The following is a 23,260-nucleotide window of genomic DNA, read 5'->3' on the forward strand; positions in this document are numbered from 1 at the left end:
ACACGGGAGGTCAGTCTAGATGATCTGGTGGTCCCTTCTGGCCACGCTTCTATGACTCTAACTCTGCATTTAAGGCCCTGTCTATACAACAAACTGGTATCATGTTTCTGACAGGGCTAGGGGACAACTATACAACGCCATATTGCCCATGTGCAGTAATTTGCTAATTTATGAGAGATGCACATGCAAATTATTTGGACAAACATGTATCCGGTAATATTTTAGATAAGTGGTTCCAACCTTTCTAAAATGCCATCAGGCAGATCATAGATTGTATTAATCTCACACTGGTATGAAAGAGTGTTTGTATTTCTTGATTTACTTTTCCTCATTTATTAGCTGTGTCTAAATTAGAAGAGTTTCTAAAATGGACTCTATGGGCTGATCCAAAGCCCATCAGAGTCACCTGGAGTCTCTCTATTGACTCCAATGGGCCTCGAATCAGGCTCTAAGTGAATTAAGTTTGATTTTAGTAGAATGTGGCCCCTTTAAAAATTCTTTTTTTTATAAAATAGATTAAATAGTTAATAGTAATTAGTAAATAATGGTAAAACATGAGGTTACTCCATTTCTTTCCCCTCGCCTTCAGGCATAATTACTTTAAATCAATGTTCAAATCTAGGATGGCAACTCAAGTCTACTGGCATGTACCTCTTAAATCTCACTTAAAATAGGGTATAAGTGGGATTTACTTGCTGGCCCTCTGCCCAAGGATGAATTTAATCTCTCACAGTTAAGATATTGTAATATATCTTCATAAGAAAACAACCACCTCCGCCCTCAAAGAACTGAGAGAAAACTCCTAAAACCTCTCTCACTCCAGTTTAAGTTATTGGAATTTTTAAAGCAGAACATTTTTCAAGAGACATATTAATTTATCACGATTTGAAAAAAAATCACAATCTTAGTTCAAAATCTCTTCCATTCTAGGAAAAGTCATTCCTTTTAGAACATTTCTTGTAAGCATGATGGGAAAACTGAAAGGCAACTGGCAGCTTGATATAGTTCCTTATATGTGGAAATATTTCTGAATCAGCTTTTCTTTTTAAACTTTGAAACTGAAAAGCAAGCCTTTTGAGCTATATTTTAACACTGCACAAACAAGAGATAACAAAAGTTAACTTTGAAAAAACAGCTGCAAATAAATTTAAAATATTTAAAAGAAACATGATCATATATGGAAAAAGATTATATGCTAAGACTTTTTTCAAATCTAAGGGCCTGATGCTCTTCTGACTTATACCAGGCTGAATAGGAGCAGTCAATGGAGGTATCAGTGTAGAACTGGTGTAAATAAGAGGAGAATCAAGCTCAAAATGTGGTACATTTGCCAACTTCTGATGTACTACGATGTTAGCAACAAAAGCAACATGCTTTTAAACTGTTAAAGACTCAGTTTCCTTTATCTACTTTATGCTTTCCCGAGGATGAAGTAGTCCTAAGAATCCCAAAACCGGAGTCTTTTTCTTTTGATCTTCTGAGAGAGGTAGAATAGGTTTGTTGTAGGCTTTTCTATTGCAGAGCTCGAACAACAAGCCAAAATACTCTCCAGTCTCTGTTTCTTCAGTTAAAGAACTCTAGAAGCTAGGCAAACAAGGTATCATTTTGGAGGTAAATGATTTCCTCATTAAGAAGAAAGCCCCCATGCCAGCAGTACTGAGGTGAGAAATTCTTCTTGGAATGATGTTCTGATTCTGCTGGCACTCAGACTATGAACCCCAGGAGAGAATCACAAGCCTGGCAGTTTTTTATAGGAACAAAAAAAGATGCTTGTCCAACTCTCACATATATTAATAAACAGTCTGTTTGAGAAGCAGGAAGAAGAAGGGAAGTAAAAGAGAAAGCCCCATCCTGGATGCAAAGGTTGCCATGAGAATGGATACATTTTCCAGCCTTTTCTGTATTGGCAACTTTTTTCACAAGAATGAAATCAGGTTTTGGATACATATTAAGTTGACAGAGTGCACAATGCAATCTTTCTCCTTTTCATAGTTAGTGTTTGCATTGGCTGGTGTTTCTCCACCTCTGTGTTACAAGTTCTTGACACTGTACTGCAGTTTTGAGTGGAAAGGTCAATCAAATGCAGAGTATTGTAAGGCTAACATAACATTGCACATTATAGTGATACAATGGGGATTTGGCAGGGAATTCAATTCCTGCATCCCATTCTTAGTTCTTTTAGTACAAATCCTAAGGACAAATTGGAAAATCTGCAGACTTAACTGACTCCCGTAAGAAATTTCTGAATTGAGAGCCTTATCCTCCTCCCATGGAAGTCTTTGGAAAAAACAACAACTGACTTCAATGGTTTAAAACTAAACCCTCAATGTTACTGTTCTTTCTTTCTTAGATGACCATCTCCTGGGTTAAGTTCTTTATGCAAACAGGAGATGTCCTGTTACAAGAATATGGCAAATGAATTGTTTTGATTACAGATAGGTTCAAACTTTTCCATCACAGAGTTTGGGATAGAAGCAGGACTGGTGGTCACATCAATGGGTTTTGACTTGACCCAATTACAGATGGGGGCCAGATCAAGATCCAACATTTTCCTAAGTTTGGGCAATTTAGACTGGGGGCTTCGGTTGGACCCTCTCTCTAAATCCTCATGATCAAGGGGAAAATTAAGGAATACTTTAACCTAACTATTGGCCCCCTCACTCTTCCTATCTTAACCTGGGCAACCTGCAGTTTTCCAGATCTGCGGTCTCATACTCACATGCTTAATTTTAAGCACTTATCTTATAGTAGGATGGGGCTTAGAACAGAAGCTAGCATTGTGGCATTCTCAGAAGCTGTTCTGTATGCAGATCCATTGCTTTTGAAGTTCTAGATACAATATATTTAGGAATAAAAGGTTTGGGAAACAAACAAGCAAGAAAGAACAGGGAGGATGTTCTGAATGTTTTCCTGGTTCTATAGATTGCTTTGTGCATTCAGTTACAGCACAGAAGTTACAGTTTCTTATGCTACTGTAAAGAATAACGGTTGTAACTATTTAGAGTAGACCCAAAAATATACATTGACAGACTGGAACTGTTTCCAGTGAAGGAAAAATGGCAATTTATGCCGCAGTTACTACACCTACTGTAGGCTATTACTGGAAAAAAGTAACTTCTACCCTATTTTCCTTCACTTCTTGTTAATTTTCTATTTTTTAAAAAAATCTATTTGGAAGCAAGTAAAATAAACAAGTTGATCAGCCAAGCGAGGTTCAGTGTTCCTGCTGACACTGGCATATGGAGGAAAAATGATGGAAAAACTAAAAAGGCTAAATGCTGTCTAAAGCAGCACAGGGAAAATAATATGGACAACTGATGTACTTCAAGTAGTTATTTAACATGTGCACCAGTGGTAAGTGTATCGGTGTCAATTAATACTACAAAGAGAGAAGTGTTCAGATCCTATTGATTTTATGTGGAGGGCACTCACATATTACAGTGATGGGTGGCAGTGTAAAACCAATAGATAACACCTAGAGCTTTTCATCAGAGGATCTCAAAGTGCTTTAGAAAAGGAGGTCAGTATCATTACCCCCAACTTGCAGATGGGGAAACTGAGATACAGAGAGAGGAAGGTCAGGCTGCAGGCCAGCCTGCAGGCCAGTGGCAGAATCCCAGTCCTAAGACCCAGTTCAGTGCTTTAGCCAGTTGCCACAGTGTCTAGATTTATCAACACATAGATAGTTAATTTTGGTGATATCATTCATAATGAAGGCAATGGCTTCACTCATAGCAAAAAGTTCAACAAGAATAGCCATTCTTACCTTTTAGAAAAGTGAACCATGACAGTTGTGTCTACCGTGGAGCTATTTCTGTCTGAAAAGGAAAATGTTATTAATATACCATTTGATATTTTCATTAGTTACTTTGAGAATGCAGTGTAGCATATGCTTACAAAATTTGCAGATGACATCATGGTGGAAGGAGTGTCAAGCACTTTGGAAAGCAGGAATAGAATTCAAAATGACCTTGACAAATTGGAGAATTGGTCTGGAATCAACAAGATGAAATTCAATCAAGACAAGTGTAAAGTACTATATTTAGGAAGGAAAAATCAAATGTATAACTAAAAAATGGGGAATAACTGGCTAGGAAGTAGTAGTCCTGAAAAGAATCTAGGAGCCATAGTAGATCACAAATTGAACATGAGTCAACAATGTGATGCAGTTGCTGAAAAGGCCAATATCATGCTGGGGTGTATTAACAGAAGCATCCTCTGTAAGATACACTTTATTCAGCACTGGTGAGGTTTCAGCTAGAGTACTGTGTCCAGTTGTGGATGCCACACTTGAAGAAGATGTGGACAAATTGGAGAGCGCCCAGAGGAGAGCGACAAAAATGATAAAAGATTTAGAAAACCTGACCTATGTGGAAATGTTTAAAAAAAACTTCTCAAGACTAAACATGCCAAGAAGACTGAGGAGGCAATCTCATAACACTCTTTAAATATGTTAATAGCTGTTATAAAGAGGACTGTAGTCAATTGTTCTCCATGTCCACTGAAAGTAGAAGAAGTAATTGGCTTGGTTTGATATCAGAAAACTCTTTCTAACTAAGGATAGTTTAGCTCTGGAATTAGGCTTCCAGGGGAGGCTGTGGAATCCACCATCACTGGAAGTTTTTAAGAACAGGCTAGACAAACACTTATCAGGGATGGTCTAGGTTTACTTAGTCCCACCTCAGCATAGGGTCTGAACTAGACACCTCTCATGGTCTTGACCAGCCCCATCATTCTATAGGTTTTATATGTTTGTTTGAATTTGGCCTTCAGCCATACCACTTTGAGCTCAGGTTGCATCCATTCTCAAAAGCTGAATAGGATGGTTCTTATGTTTGGACTGAAGATCTCCAAGGAAAATACAGGTGCTGATGGTGATTCAGTAGGTGGCACCTTTCTTTTGAGCCAGTACTGAATCAATACCCCAGCAGGGCATTATAGACACAGTTCTTGCTACCAAACCCTACATTTTAAAGGCTAACTTTGCAAGAAAATGAGCTAGCAACTCCCCGCCCCGCCAAAAAAAAAAAAAGAGTGTACTAAGATTAGGACTGAAGGGGGCAAAAGGGGTCAGGTGCAAGTTTTCAAAATTGGCCTTTAAGTCTATTTTATTTTTTGGGTGCCCAAAGCCTGATTCCCTAAGTATCCACACGTGGCCTTGATTTCACTGGAATGGTAAATGCTCTGCACCTCTGAAAATTAGGCCATAGAAGTCAAAAGTTGGACACCCAAACACTGACCCACCCCACTGGCTAGTTTTTAGTGAAATCTTTCCCCGCCAGAGCTGCTCATATTGAGCGAGTGATTTCACAAGAAAATCTTTAAATACCTTCTAATTTTTAGGGCAGTCAGCAGACTATGTTTTTTGAGACAGGGACTGTGCTCATTTCATGCTTTGTGCAGGCACAAGCATATTGTCAGCACTTAATAATGAAATAATAATACTATGGTTTTGTTCAAAACAAGCCTACATGCTATTTTTATTTTATTTATTTATTTATTAGGAAAGTTTATATGTACTTGAGAAGACTTAACTCAGAAAACTAACCTATCTTTTAAGGTATAGAACCTCCCCCCAAAAAGTTAGACCTATTTGCAGAAGTCAGCAATAGGTTACATTTTCACTGCCCTGTAATTCAAAAACATCTGGGCAGATTTGCTTGTGGAAATAAATCCAAGTATACACATTCACACGGAGATAACATATGTTTTTTTTATTAGCAGAATTCCAGCAATTTGCTCCACATTCCAACAGCTGTTTTCTAGAATCATTTTCCATAGTTCTGGGGTTCTCAGGTTACAATGTTCAGATAGCCTTACATGGACATATCAGTACATTCCTCCTGGAACGCTTTACAAGTCCATCAAAGGCTAACAAACAAACCACTCCAGTCTCATCGTCATAAAAAAAATAATCATCATCAGGTTTTACAGTCTTGTAAACCTTCCTCACTGGTCGTCTTCTTACTGCAATTACATATCCTCTTTTATCTTAAATGAAGTTAAGGAAGCCTGCTTTTTGAAAGTTTCTAATGGACTGCTACGACTTGAGAACATTTTTAATATCAGCACTGTCCCTGGAATTTTGGTGTATCTATATTAAAATATCTAGAAGGCAAGATATATTGGTCTTTTCTCCTTTGTTATACTGTCAAAATGCATCCGGAGTTCCTCTGACAAGTTTAATTTCTTCTTTGCCTGTGTTTGCCACCAAAATTCCACTTGCTATTTGAGTTTCACCATTTTTACTCCTTCCTTCTGTAAATCCATCAGTTCGTTCCTGTGCCTTTTTTAAACTTCTTTCAGTCATTCCTTTTCAGTCTCAACTGCTTGAAGTCTTGACTCTGCTTTTGCAGCATGTGTTCCAGCTTCCTCACTTTGGCTGTTAGCTACCTCCTCCCAGCATCACATTTTGTACAATATTGCACAATTTTCAGGTTGATTTTATGATCCAAGTCATCCAACTCAGATCTGAGTGCCAGCTGGGATAATCTTGCATTACAGCTGGTCAGTGTTTCAGCTACTTCCTGCACCAGTTTTCTGAAGACAAACGTTTCATTTATCACATTTTTTAAAAACAAAAAAAGTCAGAACAAAAAGGGATTTTTCAAATGGATCTACGTCTCTGCTGGGTTATTTTTAGGGGGCAGAAGCAGTGAATCAGAAGCATAATTTACTTCCTCACCCACATAGTGTAGCTGAACAGCAACTTGTCATTTTAAGTTTCCAGTTTCAAATACAGCCAAAAGATTTCTGACTCTCCTTGACCATTTTTGCCCCTATTAAACACCTTATCCATCCTCATGGATACTCCCTCACTGGGCATACGTGTAATGCAAACACCCTTTGCACTTGCACATGTGTGCTCTTTTTTCGCTTTGTCTTTTTAAATTATTGTATTTTTTTTTACTAGCTGTTCCTGTACATTCTTTTCTTTCAGCTTTTTATCTAAGTTATGGCTGCTTTTTCCCCCCCTCTCTTTCTCTATGTACCTTTATTCCAGCAGATTTTATGATCTATTCTCCTTTAACTGTTTCCAGTAACTTTAGTATATGCACTATTATCTACAAAGATGGCTGCCTCATATTTCCTGTTAGTTTCTCTTATTCTCAGTAAAGACGGCCACTGCACTTTCAGCTCTGCCATTGGAGACATACAGCAGGAAGCTTTTCTTTGGTATTGCAAATATAACAAGCTCTGTGTAGCTCAAAAGCTTCTCTCTCTCTCTCACCAACAGAAGTTGATCCAATAAAAGATATTAGCTCACCCACCTTGTCTCTCTAGAAAATGTACATATTGCACAGAACAGCTAGGAGCAATCAGTGCAGTTCAACCAATGCTGAGCACTGCATAGTTGGAAATCCGGGCAAGGCCAAAATGCATTCAATGATGGTTTCAGAAAAAGTGCTTGTTTCCTCTCAGATTTTTATTTAAGTAATGGATGCTTTTCTCGTTTTAGTTCCAGGAGCCTGTGTCACTACAGTTTTATAGACTATCGGTTTTGAAATGGTGCTGAACATGATTTGTCCTGGGCTATGCATGTGGTGCTTCACCCAAAACACTTCTAATTTCCCTGCTCAAGGCACTCACTCATCACCCACACTCACCTAACAATTGCCCAAGGCAACCTCTTTCCCAGTCCTGCTAGTTCTCCAGTTCAGCAATCTCGGATACTCATTCCTTCACACAGCTGTGCCAGGCACCCTGTTTCTACCACCCTTCCTAGAGATAACTTCTCTATGGGCATGGCAGCCCTCCCACTGGAGGGAATAGGCTGCTGTGTCTCACTGTCATCCATACTTGCTTCCAGTGTTCTGGGGAGAAAGGGGTGTAAAGCCCTCTCCCTGTCAGCTGCACAAAATCTCATCTATAGACAGTTCCCCCTCTGAGGTAGGTAAATATTATTAAGGACTTAAATATTATGTTATTTATGTAATAGTCAGACACAAGAAAAAACTCCTTTTCACTTATTTATGTAATAGTCAGACACAAGAAAAAACTCCTTTTCACTTTAATGAGCATTTTGTTTGAGAAAGGGCTAAGAAATATTACCATTGATTTCAATGAGCCCAGGATTTCACCCTGAGTGAGTATATCAGGATTCAGCCTGTAATGCCTTTGATCCAAAGCACTGATTATGCTTGACCCAAAGTGATGAGTATGTGAAGAACACAATCAAACCGATCATGAAAAATAACCAATCAATAATTCAAAAATGAGTGGTCCCAAATAAGAACAAAAGCTGACATGTCAAAAAAGAAGCATCGTATTATTATAAGAACAGGAGGAATCCGGGAGAAAATAACATGCTACAATATACTTATTGAAAGCGAAGTTCATTGGGGGAGCAACAACTCTAGGGATATATATATATTTAATGGGTATTCTCACTTTGTCATAATTCTGATACTCAAAGGTCTGATCTCAGAAGTGCACAACTGGCCAACGAATTACACAAGTGTAAGCAAGAGGGAGATCCTGGACCAGTGGCTATAATTATTTAAGAATGATAAAGAAAGAGCAGTTTTATTAAGCTCAGTTATTCCTTGGAAGTTGTATTATCATCATTTCACATTGGATTCTTTAGTTTTGTTTTTCAGTCAAACCTGAAGTCCTAAGGTAGGTCATTTTTGTTTGGCCAAAACTTTGCAATCTTTGCAGATTTATTGTTCCAATGCATGTGGCAATGCACCAAAACAAAACTATTTTTGATTAGATATTTAATTAAACAGCAAGTCCTCATCAACAATGTGAACTACTATATGTGCAGAAAGCCATTTGTTTGCATAAGCAAGAAATAGTCTTTTGAATTCAACACTGCCCAGAGTACAAGTCACCTAATCACACATGAAGCCAACCCCTACAGGTCAGTTTAAATCCTTGCCTTTTTAAAATATGTGAAATGTCTGGCTCTAGTACAAACTTCTAAAACTAAATTTAAAACTGCTGAAAAACAGCATGAAGTTTTGTCTCTTCATTTTATATTTCTTGTCCCAGAGTAATGATTGAGTAGAAGGTCGTGAGGGCTAATGAACACATGGTGGGACTTTATACAGGATATCAAAGCTGAAATGACCCACATACATCTCACTGTAGTACTGTAACTAAGATCAGAAAAGATATTTGATGCTGTCTTGTTCAATAGCTATAAACGTAAAACTCAAAAGCAGTCAGTGAAAGACTCTCTTCTGCTCTCTAACAAAACAGCCTTTCTGTACAGATGACTGTGCATCTGGAAATGTCAGACTATCTGTGGGAGATTCAGATAACTCTAGTCATAGGAAATGTGGAGTATCAATATGATCTTCACACTATTATAATGTGACAACTCTTTCCTCAGTAGGTCACAGTAGGTATGTTAAAAGATTAAAACTTTGTTTCAAAATAATGTAAATTTTACCATCCATTTGACTATCTACTGTATAATTCTGAATTTGGTATTAATGGTTAGCATTCATCTTCCTTAGAAGAATCTTTTGATCCAGCAAGGAGTGCTTCCACTATCTTCAGGTAATGGTGGGTTTCTGCCTATAGAACATGGGCGTGTGTCATGGTAGCTTGCAGAGGACAAAGCCCAGTTTGTTAACACAACACATTAGGGTCTAATTGAACTCCACTGATTGCAATGGGAGTCTCTTCACTGTCTTTAATGGAACTTCCCTGAGGCCCTCAGTTCTTCGGAGCATTCTTATAGTCATCTCAGTGTTTTTCTCTACCACCATTAGCTGATGCAAACTGCGGTATATTTGTATGAGCTTCTCCAAAAGCAGTTGCTGTTGCTAGCTGAAGTTAAGGTAATGAAGAGACAGCTCCTCCATCTTCCAGTAGAAAATGATGTTTCATGGGAGAAAGGTCCAGACTTTGGCTATGTTCAGAGAGAAACTCAGAGAAGGGGGAAATGCATCAGAAATGTAAGGTGGGTTGAGATGTCATCAAGTCCAGCCCCTGGAGCTGAGGCAGGACCAAGTGAGCCTGGACCATCCCTGAAGGGCATTTGTCTAACCTGTTCTTAAAAACCTCCAATGATTGGGATTTCACAGCCTCCCTTGGAAGCTCTCCTCTGGACTCTTCCAATTTGTCCACATCTTTCCTGGAGTGTGGATTCCACAATTGGACACAGAACACACCAGTGTTGAGTAGAGCAGGACAGTTATCTCCTGTGTCTTACATACAACATACTTGTTAGTAATCCTCACAATGCAGTTTTTGCAACTGTATCACATTGTTGACTCATATTTAAGTCTACGAATCTGTCACGGAGGTCATGGGAGCTGTGATTTTACGAGACTTCTGTGACTTCTTGAAAATTCCAATAATTTAGCCTTGGGTAGCAGTGCTTGGGCTTGGGCTTCAGTCCCAGGCAGCAGGGCTCGGCCTTTGGCTTCAATAGATCCATGATTTATTGCTTGTTGCCCGCATCCTGTCTGTAATTTTTAATAAAAATATTCATGGCAAAATCATAGCCTTACTCATGTTCAATTTGTGATCCACTATAGCCCCCAGATCCTTTTCAGCAGTGCTACTGCCATGCCAGTTATTCTCCATTTTGTAGCTGTGCATTTTCCTTCATAAGTGAAGGATTTTGCATTTGTCTTTATTTTAATTTCATCTTGTTGAATTCAGACTAATTCTCCAATTCATCAAGGTCATTTTGAATTCTAATCCTGTCGTCCAAAGTGCTTGCAACCCCTCCCAGCCTGGAGTCATCTGCAAATTTTATATACATACTCTCCACTCCATTATCTGTTTAATTAGTACATTTAAAGAAAAATACTGAATAGTACCAGACCAGGAGTGACTCCTGTGGAAGCCCACAAGATACGCTCTCCCAGTTTGACAACAAACCATTGATAACCACTCTGAGTATGGTCTTTCAACCAGTTGTGCACCCACCTTGTAGTAAAATCATTCAGACTGTATTTCCCTAGTTTGCTTATGAGAATGTCATGTGGGACTTCAAAAGCTTTAATAAAATTAAGATATGTTATGTCTACTGCTTCCCCCATCTGCTAGACCAGTAATATTGTCAAACCTCTCCTCTGAGGGAGGGATCTCAAAGTTTCTTTCAAATTCTTCCATTGTAAGTGTGAGTTAACCATCATGGCTCTCACATGCAGGGATTTGACAACCCAAACTCAGGAGATCTTCAAAGAGACTTGTGGAGGAGCCAGCTGGAGGCTTCCCCTTTGCCCCCCCCCTTACCCCACCCCGCACCCACAAAAAACCCACTAATGAAACAAGACAGAATTTTATGTAAAATGCTATACATTCTCTAAGGACCAGTCCTGACTCTGGAAAGCTTTCATTGGCATTGGGAAGTCTTTCCTTAATATAGGCTGCAGGATTGGATCCTAAGGCACACTCAGAGACTTTAAGATCAGAGGAGACCATAATGATCATCTAGTCTGACCTCCTGCACAGTGTAGGCCACAGAGACTCACTGACCCTTCCTCTATCTGATTTAAAGACTTCAAGCTACAGAGAATCCATTTAACATTAGTTTAAATTTGAAAGTGACCCATGGCCCATGCTACAGAGGAGGGCAAAAAAACCCCAGGGTCTCTGCCAATCTGACATGGGGGAAAATTCCTTCCCAACCCCAAATATGGCAATCAGTTAGACCCTGAGCATGTGGGCAGCACTGACCAGCCCGACACCTGGGAAAGAATCATCTGTAGTAACTCAGAGCCCTCTCCATCTAGTGTCCCATCACCAGCCATTAGAGATGTTTGCTGCTCGCAGCCACAGATCAACTACATGCCATTGTAGGCAGTCTCATCATATGATCCTCTCCATAAACTTATCAAGCTCAGTCTTGAAGCCAGTTAGGTTTTTTGCTCCCACAACTCACCTTGGAAGTCTGCTCCAGAACTTAACTCCTCTAATGGTTAGAAACTTTTGTCTAATTTCAAGCCTAAACTTGTTGATGGCCAATTTATATCCACATTTTGTGTTCGCTTTGGCACTTAATTTAAATAACTCCTCTCCCTCCCTGGTATTTATCTCTCTGATGTCTTTTTAGAGAGGAATCATATCACCCCTCAGCCTTCTTTTGGTTACATAGGTGCCAACTCCAAGGGTGCTCTGGGGATAGAACTCCCACGGAAAAAAAATTGTGAGTGCTCAGCACCCACCAGCCACAGCAGTTCGGTGGCTGGGGGAAGTGCTTGGGGGAGGGCAGAAAGCAGGGAGTGGTGAGTGGGCAGGGCCATGTGGGAGGGGGTTGGAGCAGGGCAGGAAGAGACAGATTGAGGGTGGGGCCCCAGGGTGGAGCAGGGGTGAGCACCCCTGGGGAAAATAAAACTCAGCACCTATGTTTGGCTAGGCTGAATAGGCCAAGCTTTTGAGTTTCCTCTCCTAAGGTAAGCTTTCCATTCCTTGGATCATCCTAGTAGCCCTTCTCTGCAGCTGTTCCAGTTTGAATTCATCTTTCTTACACACAAGGCGAGAACTGCACACAGTATTCCAGATAAGGTCTCACCAGTGTCTTGTATAATGGTATTAACACTTCCCTGTCTCTATTGGAAATACCTTGCCTGATGCATCCTAGGACTGCAATAGCCTTTTTCATAGCCACATCACATTGGTGGTTCATAGTCATCCTGGGATCAACCAATACACTCAGATCTTTCTCTTTCTCCATCACTTCCAACTGATATGTCCCTAACTTATAGCAAACATTCTTGTTGTTAGTCCCAAATTCATGCATGACCTTGCACTTTGCACTATTAAATTTCATCCCATTTCTATTACTCCAGTTTACAAGGTCATCCAGATCATTTTGTGTGATATTCTGGTCCTCCTCCATATTGGCAATACCTCCCAACTTTGTGTCATCCTCAAATTTTATTAGCACACTCCCACTTTTTGTGCCAAGGTCAGTAATAAAAATGTTAATTGGTCCCAAGATCAATTCCTGAGGAACTCCACTAGTAACCTCCCTCCAGCCTGACCGTTCACCTTTCAGTATGACCTGTTGTAGTCTCTCCTATCCACCTTTCAATTCTCATATTAATCCTCATCTTCTCCAATTTAACTAATAATTTCCCATGTGTACCTGTATCAAATGCTTTACTGAAATGCATGTAGATTAGTTCTACTGCATTTCCTTTGTTTAAAAAGTCAGTTATCTTCCAGGTTACTTTTGGTTTGTTTTTTGTTTCTTGTTTCTTTTCTGCCATCAATAGATGGCTGATTATTGATTTACACTTGTTCCTTCCCATCCCTGTAGTTCTATAACCTCAAATATAAATCTCCCTGCTCTCAAAGCACTAGGGTTCATTTTCTTGAAAAACTGTTAAATTATTATTATGGCCTCACTAATTGTCAACATACTTGTATGTGTAATTGAGATTTTGGTTCCTCTCTTCCTTCTGTTGGCCTAGGCTAATAGAAAGCTGTTGGATAATTCATAACCTAGATCAGTTAAGCTTTGAATTGTGTGCAAGAAAAGCTAAGGTGAGTCTGCAAATACTAACAGGATAGTGTAGAATCAAGTCCCTGTTTTGATCTGAATTGAGGCTAGATCATGGCTGGTCCCTGCACAAGTCCAAAAGGGGAAGTGGGAGCATACAACGAATATCCACACACCTACTTTTGCCTCCCCCCTATAGGCTGGTCACAACTGTGACCCTCTGATCCCCTAATTGTAAGGATGGCTCGAAACTAGGAGCACTAGTTAGGTGAACTATGGTCTTGCCCACCCCACACACACACACACACACACACTATGTTTTCAGTGGTAGAAGAGGTAATTAGTGGATAGAAACCTCAGATGGGATTTAAGAGACTTGCGTTCAGTTCCTGCTTCAACTACAGATGTTTTGTGACCTTAAGCAAATCACAAGCTACACAGTGCCTCAGATCCACATTTGTAAATAAGGATAACTTCCCTACTGCACAGGGATTCATAGATATTAAGGTCAGAAGGGACCATTATGATCATCTAGTCTGACCTCCTGCATAATGCAGGCCACAGAATCTCACCCACCCACTCCTGCGATAAACCTCTCACCTATGTCTGAGCTATTGAAGTCCTCAAATCATGGCTTAAAGACTTCAAGGACCAGAGAATCCTCCAGCAAGTGACCCATGCCCCATGCTACAGAGGAAGGCGAAAAACCTGCAGGGCCTCTTCCAATCTGCCCTGGAGGAAAATTGCTTCCCGACCCCAAATATGGCTAACAGCTGAACCTTGAGCATATGGGCAAGATTCACCAGCCAGATACCCAGGAAAGAATTCTCTGTAGTAACTCAGATCCCACCCCATCTAACATCCCATCACAGGCCATTGGGCCTATTTACCATGAATATTTGAAGATCAATTAATTGCCAAAATCATGTTATCCCATCATACCATCTCCTCCATAAACTTATCGAGTTTAATCTTAAAGCCAGATAGGTCTTTTGCCCCCACTGTTTCCCTTGGAAGGCTATTCCAGAACTTCACTCATCTGATGGTTAGAAACCTTCATCTAATTTCAAGTCTAAACTTCCCAATGACCAGTTTATATCCATTTGTTCTTGTGTCCACATTGGTACTGAGCTTAAATAATTCCTCTCCCTCTCCGGTATTTATCCTTCTGATATATTTATAGAGAGCAATCATATCTCCCCTCAATCTTCTTTTGGTTAGGCTAAACAAGCTAAGCTCCTTGAGTCTCCTTTCATAAGACAGGTTTTCCATTCTTCGAATCATCCTAGGATCTTTAGTTAAAATCCATTATGGTTTTGAGGTGTTCAGATACTATTTTGATGAGGGTCAGAGGATAGCTAGAGAGGTAGATGACTAGCTGTCGAGCACATATTCATATTCATGGATTGCAAGGACAGAAGGGACCATTGTTACAATCTCATCTGACCTCATGTATAACACAGGCCATTGACCTTCCTCAAAATCTGAATCTTCTTAGAGGGTGGTGCTGTCATAATGTTTGCTTGTGTACCTCTCTACTGTCCCAAATGCACTGCGGTTACTTAACTGCACTCTTTAGACATACATAAGGCAATGAAAGGCACATGTTTGTAACCTAATAATTTCACTCCTTTCCTGAGTTATGGTGCTGCACTAGTTTGTTTGTTTTTCCAGCTAGGAGAAATATAACAGAGTTACATGCAAACCCCTATATAAATGTAACATGATGGCTGAAACTTTAAATGCACAAGAGTTAAGAAACAGAGTTGCTGTGAGAACATAAATTCAACACTTCTCTTATTCATATGTACAGTATATTGTATTACTACATGTTGTGATAACTTTTATTCCTCAGTATAAAGTGTACGTATAGTATTGGCCAAGTTATAGCTACTGTGAAAGTGAATAGCATTGAATTTCCTGACTTTTGTGGGTACAAAACATCAGATATAACACTGCTTGTCTTTAACATAGCTTTTGGATTTCATTTCCTTAGCAGAGGAAAAAGAAAAATGTGATTGATTTTTGTGCAACCTTCAATTAAGATAGGCACATGGGCCTTTTTGTTTGAATATTAGTGTATTGAAATACAAGTTAATATAAAAAACCTACTGTTATGAAGAGCAAGATTGAGTTAAGCTCACTGAGCAATAATGTTTATGCTTTGACATATGTAAGATCTGTCATTTAAACTAAGGCAGTGTTTCCTAATGGATAGAGCACTAGACAGCCTGAAGACCTGGGTTCTGTTCCTGGCTCTACCACTAGCCTGCTGGGTGATCTTTGACAAGCCCTGTCACATCTCTGTGCCTCAGTTTCTCCATCTGTGAAATGTGGCTAGCAATACTGACTTCCTTTGTCAAGCATTTGAGAGCTACTGATGAAAAACATTATATAAAAGCTTGTTTTTTTCACAATAATACCTATCTGAATATTATTTATTTCTGAAGTAAGTACTTGAAATTGAAAGTACGTGTTTTGCTCTGTGTATATAGGAAAACATAACAAAAATGCCTTCATATTCCTAACTCTAGTAATGTTAAATTAATGATCAAATGATCTGCGTGCAGGGAGTTCCACAAGTTACTTATTCCTTTCCTTCAGAGTGCCAGATCCTACCCGCTGTTCTACGTGGGCAAGTGCTTGTATCCACACAGAGCCCTCTTGATGTCAGTGGGTTTCCACACAAGGGCAGGTGTTTGCCCACATGAAAAAACAAGATCGGGACCCATGCAAGATCGGGACCCGAATCATCATCCTTCTCTATCAACTAATACCCCTCCTCTGATTCTCCTGTCACTCATTTTCACGCTTTCTATCTCTTACCTTAACCCTTCTCCCTCATTCTATTGATATATGTATACCAGAGCACTATTGGACTGGCCTACTCCCACAGAGCTGATTGGACACTTTAAGAAAGCCCTGATCCTAACAGATAAGGTTTCCTTCAGCGATAGGTGGGCTCAAGAGAAAAGAAAAGGCCAACAATTGAGCCTAAGACACAACTTCAAATTACATAAATGTGAAACTGCTAACGTGATGGTTGAGTGGAAGAGTATATACAGAATTAGAGTGCAATTTGCCATTGAGCTCTCTCCATAGCATGAAGTACTTACAAGGGACAGTATGATGCCAAAAAAATAAAAGGAATGACAGAAAACAACTCTGTTTTTAAAAAGTTATTTAAAACTCTTTCAGGGAAAATCTTAATATTTTTCTCTTGAATAAATAATGCAATATGGCAAAGGAACCTCAAAACAGAAGTAAAACTATAACCAACCAGAAAACACATCCTGCCCCATCAAAGATACCCATCCACAGACAGCAATAGTAACAACCTGTAAAACAAAACTTGGGCTCATAAAACACATAATTTCAGTCACAGTTAGTTATAGAAGTTGAAACAGAAAAAATGCTTGAATCAGGGCAGCGAGAACTTCCATTCCCTCTCAACATATGTGTTATAAAAGGCTCCCACATACTAATTAAATGCAGTATTTCTATGGTTATTTTCCATACAGGAGAGGCTCATTTCTTTTGTAAGCTGTATTTGGTCCCTTTGGTTCAGCAATCTTATGAATGAGCCAATTTACCAGGTACCCCTTCACTGCCACAGTAGTCCAGCATATTGTTTATTATTTTATATTTTCATCTAGAAACATGGTGTGGGTGGCATGATACAGAGGGAATAAAGACTCAGAGCTAGTTTCAGATGCAAGTCTAAGGAACACTAAAGCTGATGTAATTTACAACTTCCCCAGCCCTTACGTGTGCCACACATTATAACTTTGTTTTCTTCCCTTAGGCTTAGACTCACACTCACTTACCCACAGCCACTTACAAACCACCTGAGAGTGCAACTGAGGCTAACGGAGCCTAAAATGTGATTATTCTCATGTCAAGGTGACAGAATAGAGGAGTGCTGTAAGAAAAGGAACTAAGAGGAGGGTGTAAGAATGTGAAAGTAGCTTCACTTCCTACTTTACTCCTCCTTACCCCATTTTCAGGCTCTTCATGTGTGACTCACACCAGAGCCAGATCATGACCCTGGCTGTACATTCATGCAGGACACTAATAAGGAGCTCCCTTACTCTTCTGTGTTTGTTACCTGCATATAGCAGCACAGGGGGTTGGACGAGATCAACCACCACAGGGTTGATACTCACCCTCCTGCATAGTTTTGACTTCTCCCTAAATGCATTGGTCAGTACAGCTAAGCTAGCACTAATAGTGAGGGGGAAAGTAAGTTGCACCAGGAAAAGGGCTAGCACAGCTCAATCCTCCATCAAGCAATGGGGAACCAAAAATCAAACTGTGACTCTACATCAGAGTTTGGTCCTTGCTTAACTACACATTGCCCCTTACTCAGGGAAGACTGTAAGTTTCCATTGCCTTGCACACTATACCATCTCTGAATTCAGGGCATGGTTCCTGCCTCTGACCGTCCAGGAGCTCATGGGAGTTGTCCCTAGTGTGCTATATGGATGAAAGCCCACTTCGTATCTTAAAATAGGGGTACACCACTTTAAATTTTCCATCAGGAGTTATAGCATTTTGTTATTAAAATGCATGCCATTGTTCCATTCAGCATTGAAAATAAGATCCCTATTAGCACAGTAGGTGGAATATTCCAAAGTAAACTTTTTTTAAAAAATTGAGACCTGCAGTATATTTTGTAAAGTTTGCTTATCCTGGCTTTCACTAAATGGAGAAAGTGGTTGATGAAGCAGTGGCATGCTATTCATGGTTTGAGCTTGTTACACAACAAGAAGCTTGATTTAAAACCATGCAACTGCCACTAAACCTAACTAGAATCAAAGCTATTAAATATATTATGGCTAACAAACTTACCATGTTGGTTATTATTCCTCCTTTCATGTTGCTTATTCCTCTTTGCCATTCTATATCCCTTACTCCATTTCTAAAGGAAAGCAATCAAGCCTTAGACAATAACTGTGGATTCCTGTATTCTCAAATGTAAAAACCTCTCTGCCTCTTCCAGAGCTAGCATGGTTAAGTGATATGAACATGGAAATGTGAGATAGATTTTACAAATGGAAATATTTTTCATAAAATCAAGAACACTAGAAATTTGCTTGCCTCAATTTTTTTTCACAGTAACATAATGCTATGTCTACCCTTTGAGCTTGGGGTTGATTCCCAGAGCAAGGAGACATACTTGTCCTAGATCTGATCAAGCTAGCACATTATAAAGAAAAAGGGTAGTCATGGCAGCACTAGCAAGGGGTTGGAGTGGGGGACTAGCTGTTCAGACTACCTGCTGTCCCAATGCTAGGCACCTCCTTTGGCAGCTAGCCAGGATGCCATTTCAGATTTTGGTGAGGGGGGGCAACTTTAACCATGATTCCCAGAGCTATTTGCTACTGCGTCAATAGTCCACAGTCACTTAAAAACTAGCCCAAAAGTAGCCCAATCTATTTATTTAAACAATTTTCTTTATTAACACTATGGTCTATACCAGGGTTGGCCAACCTGAGCCTGAGAAGGACCCAGAATTTACCAATGTACATTGCCAAAGAGCCACAGTAATATGTCAACAGTTCCCCCGCATCAGTTTCCCTGCTCCCAGTGCCTCCTGCGCACCAGCAGCCCCACTGATCAGCACCTCCCTCTCCCTCCCAGATCAGCTATTTTGTGGCAGGCAGGAGGCTCTGGGGAGGAGGAGGGAGGAGCGAGGGCACGGCAGGCTCAGGGGCGGGGGTGGGAAGGGGTGGAGTGGGGGCAGCCCTGACCCTGCTCTTCCACCTCGGACCCTTCCCTTTTGCGGCAGGACCCTCCACCAGCACAGGGGGTCCCCCGCTTGCAGTCACCACTCCTGCCCCACGCTGGGCAAGGGACAACCCCATCCCTCACCTCAACCCTCTGCCCTAGCCCTGAGCCCCTCCCACACCACAAACCCCTCATCCCCACCCACACCCCACAGCCCTCACCCCTGCACCTCAACCCTCTGCCTGAGCCCCTCCCACACCCCAAACCCTTCATCCCCAGCCAGAGCCCTCATTCCCCTGAGCCCTAGCCCTGAGCCCCTCCCACACCCCAAACCCCTCATCACCAGCCCCATCCCACAGCCCTCACATTTTTACATTATTTTAAAAAATATAGAAATTGGCTTACAAGGCAGGCGTGGCGGGGGGACAGGACTTGGACCTGTTCTGGGCACCACCAAAAATTATACAAACCCCCCGCCCCTAGGAGCCGCATATTAACTTCTGAAGAGTCGCATGTGGCTCCGGAGCCACAGGTTGGCCACCCCGGTCTATACTTTTTAGAAGAATCACTATTTAGAGTATAATTAAATGACAGATGTTAGCAGCATAGATCTATAACAAACAATTTTTGGCAGCCAAATCATACAAATTGTTCAAATTGGCTTAGGTTTATGTTCACTGAAGGCTTTATACAAATAGTTATGATAAATACAAAGGATTAAGTTGGAAGGAGGTTTCTAGTGTGTTGCTATAAGGATTGGTAGAGTAAACATCACCTCCATGAAATTCACTGATCGTACTCAAGTTTGTGATACTCTGCCACACTAAGAGATGTTAAACAGTAAGTACCATGGGAGATAAGAATATTTACTAGCTGGAAGAGGAAATATAGGAGAAAGCTGCAAAATGGCTGCTTGAGGGCAGCAGTTGAGGGGCAGCAGCTCCTCAAAAGGTATCTGGGAAAGAGGTCCTAAAAAAGTGCAACCCCACTCTGGGGAGATTTGCTAAAAATCCAGGCAGTCACAGAGGAATTGGTGTTTCTGTGTCACAGCCTATGGACCTGACCCAAAGCCCACTGTTGGCAAAGGAAAGACTCCCACAGACAAGTGGGACTAAAAACGGTAGAATAAATGGCCACACTGTGTATTGCCATTCCCTGCAAAGTTAGAGAGTTGGAAAAAAATGTAAAGTTTTAAGTGTAATTTAAACAATATTTGTGGTGGTGGCAGCTCATGCTTGTTTCTTCACAGCAGGGAAAAGATTACAAGTTTTCTATTCTGCAGCACTGCTCTTGCAGCCTGGCTGTGCTTTACTTTCTCCATTTATCTAAGTGTAGACACTGACAAAAAATCAGTTCTACAACTTTTAATTCATTTCAATGTAAATATCCTAGTGCTCCAATGTTTGGCTTTCAAACATTGCCCAGGAATCTTGGTCTAAGAACTATTTTCTATCAGATACATAGCCTTTTTTAAAAGGTTCTGGAACCTTTTTTGTAGTCTATGGTTTTATAACTTAGTTTTTTAAAAAAACTAAGTTATAAATGCTGGAACTAGGGATGCTGGGGGTGCAGCACCCCTGGCTTGAAGTGGTTTCTACAATATACAGGGACACACAGTGGTTGCATGATCTAGATTATTTTTGGGCAGGATATTTTTGGAGATATTTCTAATTCATCACGAAAGAATTTTTCAGATTATGTGTTGTAACTTGATCTTTCACCACTAACATAAATGAGCTGATGCTCAACTATAGGTGTTAAGATGAATATTTAAAAGTTTGTCAAGGGGGAAAGTAGTATTAGAGACAAAGTATGTGCATAAATTAACAAATGAAGGGGGGATGAAATTAATGATGGCTCAAAAGGAGCTGAGGTACCAAATTTTTTTTAAAATCTCTTAAAAAGTCACTATATAGCATGTAATTAAAGGATGGATGTTAGCAGCATGGATCTATAATAAATTTTGGGTTCCAGATTGTTCAGACTGGTTTGGCTTTATGTGCACTGAAGGGTTTAAACAAATAGTTATGATAAATATGTAACCCTTCTGCCCGTCAGAGTTGGCAGCAACAAGGGCCGGGTTCAGTATCTAGGGGTTCCATTCCAATACACAATGCAAAACCGGCTCAAGCCCCCACCCAGTGACCTGGGACAAATATATACCATCCCCGCTGGGCGCCTCTAAGAGGCAATACTTCCCCTCTTGCAAGCACAGAGTCTGAGTGTAGGAAAAGCCTTTTAATAACAGAAAGAAACAATGTGGCATTATGTTGGGGAAACACCACCAACAGGATTCATAACACAACCCATGAGCAAAAAAACCACCCCAAGCAATTTGGGGTGTGTCCTTTCCCTTTAGTTCTTGAGTCCAGCAACCCAAAGTCACCCAAAGTCCAACAACACAAAAGTCTCTGTCCCTGGTCAGTGAAGCACCAGAGCTCAACAGTTTATCTGCAGAGTTTTACCTCCCAACCTGGGTGGAGATGGGCGAGGGGGTTAAGGGGCACCTTACGTGGTCCAAAGTCCATTGCCCCACCTCTCCATGGGGCTCCACTCCACCAGCCATCCCACAAATCGCTCCTCTCTGCCAGCCATGCCCCATGACCTGCTCCAGCCATCCCACAAACCACTCTGTTCTGTCAGCTGTCCCACAAACTGCTCCACAATATATCTTCAGGCTCCCCCACTACTTAACAAAACACTCAGTGATTTCAGCTCTTAGTAAGTTTAGCTCTTTTGTGATTTCAGCCTGTAGTAGGGGACCCTCAGTGCTGGTGCACCATTATCCCAAAGTGAATTCAGCTCAGCAGCCTGTAACTAGACTCCTAATAGAATCAAAACTAGCTCTGAGATTCCACAGTACAAAGAGGAGACAATGCAATTAGCATGTAAAACCCTCCCCAGAAACCCCATACCTGCCCCCAGCCTCTCTCTATTCACTGAGTTTAGGAACCCATGTCCCTTCCCTAGCGAGTGCTCCGTAGTTGATGGTGAGTCCCTCCATCATAACGAAAGGCCAAGTACAGTTCCACTGTCCTTGATTCACATAATCAGGATAATTACAATTTATTCTTCCTGCCCCAATAACAGAGAAACTGGGGATCCCACAGCAGCCAAAGTGACCATTTGGGCAGCTATGGGCTCATGCTAGGTGGGGTGGGTGTGCCTATGCAAATGAGATCAGCCCTGAAGTTCTTTTCCACAACTTGCCACAACTCACCACCAGATGTCAGGGTGGAGCTCATCCTGACTACTTACAAATACAAAGGATTAAGTTGGAAGGATTTGAGAGAGTAAACATCACTTCAGAGAAATTCATGGATGACTCTCAATTGTGTAAGACTCTACCACCCTCAGAAATATTAAAGAGTAAGTAAACAGGAGCTAAGATTACTTACCATTGCGAGGAGAAGGAGATACAGCCCAGCAGAACACAGCTATAAAATGGCTGCTTAAGGGAAGCAGTTGCTTGTATCATTCTGCACATGTAAAGGAGCAGCAGCTCCTCAAAAGGTTTTCTAGGGAAAAGATCCTAGAAAAGTGCCACCCTGAGGAGATTTGGTATAATCAAGGCATTCACAGAGGAATCAGCATTTGTGTGTTACAGCCTATATGGCCCTACCTGGTAACCTGACCCAAAGCCCATTATAGGCAAAGGAAAGACTCACAGACAAGTGGGACTAAATGGTAAAATAAATTGGCATACTGGGGTACTGTCATTCCCCCCAAAACTGGAAAAAATGGGAAAGTTTTAAGTTTAATTTAAACAATATTTGTGGTGTGACAGCATATGGTTGTTTCTTGACAGCAGGGAAAGCTCTCAGGTGGTCATTCTCCAGCACTGCTCTTGCAGCCTGAAACTTCCAAAGCTGGGCTATCCATGGGGATAATTATCCCGAATGTGCCTGAGGCAGCAGCAGCCCCCTCCCCTTCCCAAGCAGTCCTGTGTCTACTGGCGTCACACGGGGCTTGCTCCTGCCTTTGTAACATGTTACCATGTGAAGGTGAATGGCAGATCGTGATGAAATCTTTTTTAAATATGTTTCAGAGTAACAGCCGTGTTAGTCTGTATTCGCAAAAAGAAAAGGAGTACTTGTGGCACCTTAGAGACTAACC

At 40.8% G+C, this 23,260-nt stretch overlaps 1 long non-coding RNA gene across 2 annotated transcripts in view; it reads right to left on the bottom strand.

Moving 5' to 3' along the window:
• The window catches only part of LOC140905889 (uncharacterized), a 96,343-nt gene extending 73,718 nt beyond the window's left edge, over positions 1-22,625 (bottom strand). For both annotated transcript variants that reach the window (XR_012156973.1, XR_012156974.1), the window contains exons 1-2: positions 22,543-22,625; positions 3,767-3,818 (exon numbers count right to left, since the gene is read on the bottom strand). This is a non-coding gene — a long non-coding RNA (uncharacterized LOC140905889). The remainder of the gene's footprint in view (positions 1-3,766; positions 3,819-22,542) is intronic.
• Positions 22,626-23,260: the final 635 nt, after the last annotated feature.

Source organism: Lepidochelys kempii, chromosome 2 (genome assembly GCF_965140285.1).
Source record: "Lepidochelys kempii isolate rLepKem1 chromosome 2, rLepKem1.hap1, whole genome shotgun sequence".
NCBI classification, from domain to species: domain Eukaryota; kingdom Metazoa; phylum Chordata; order Testudines; family Cheloniidae; genus Lepidochelys; species Lepidochelys kempii.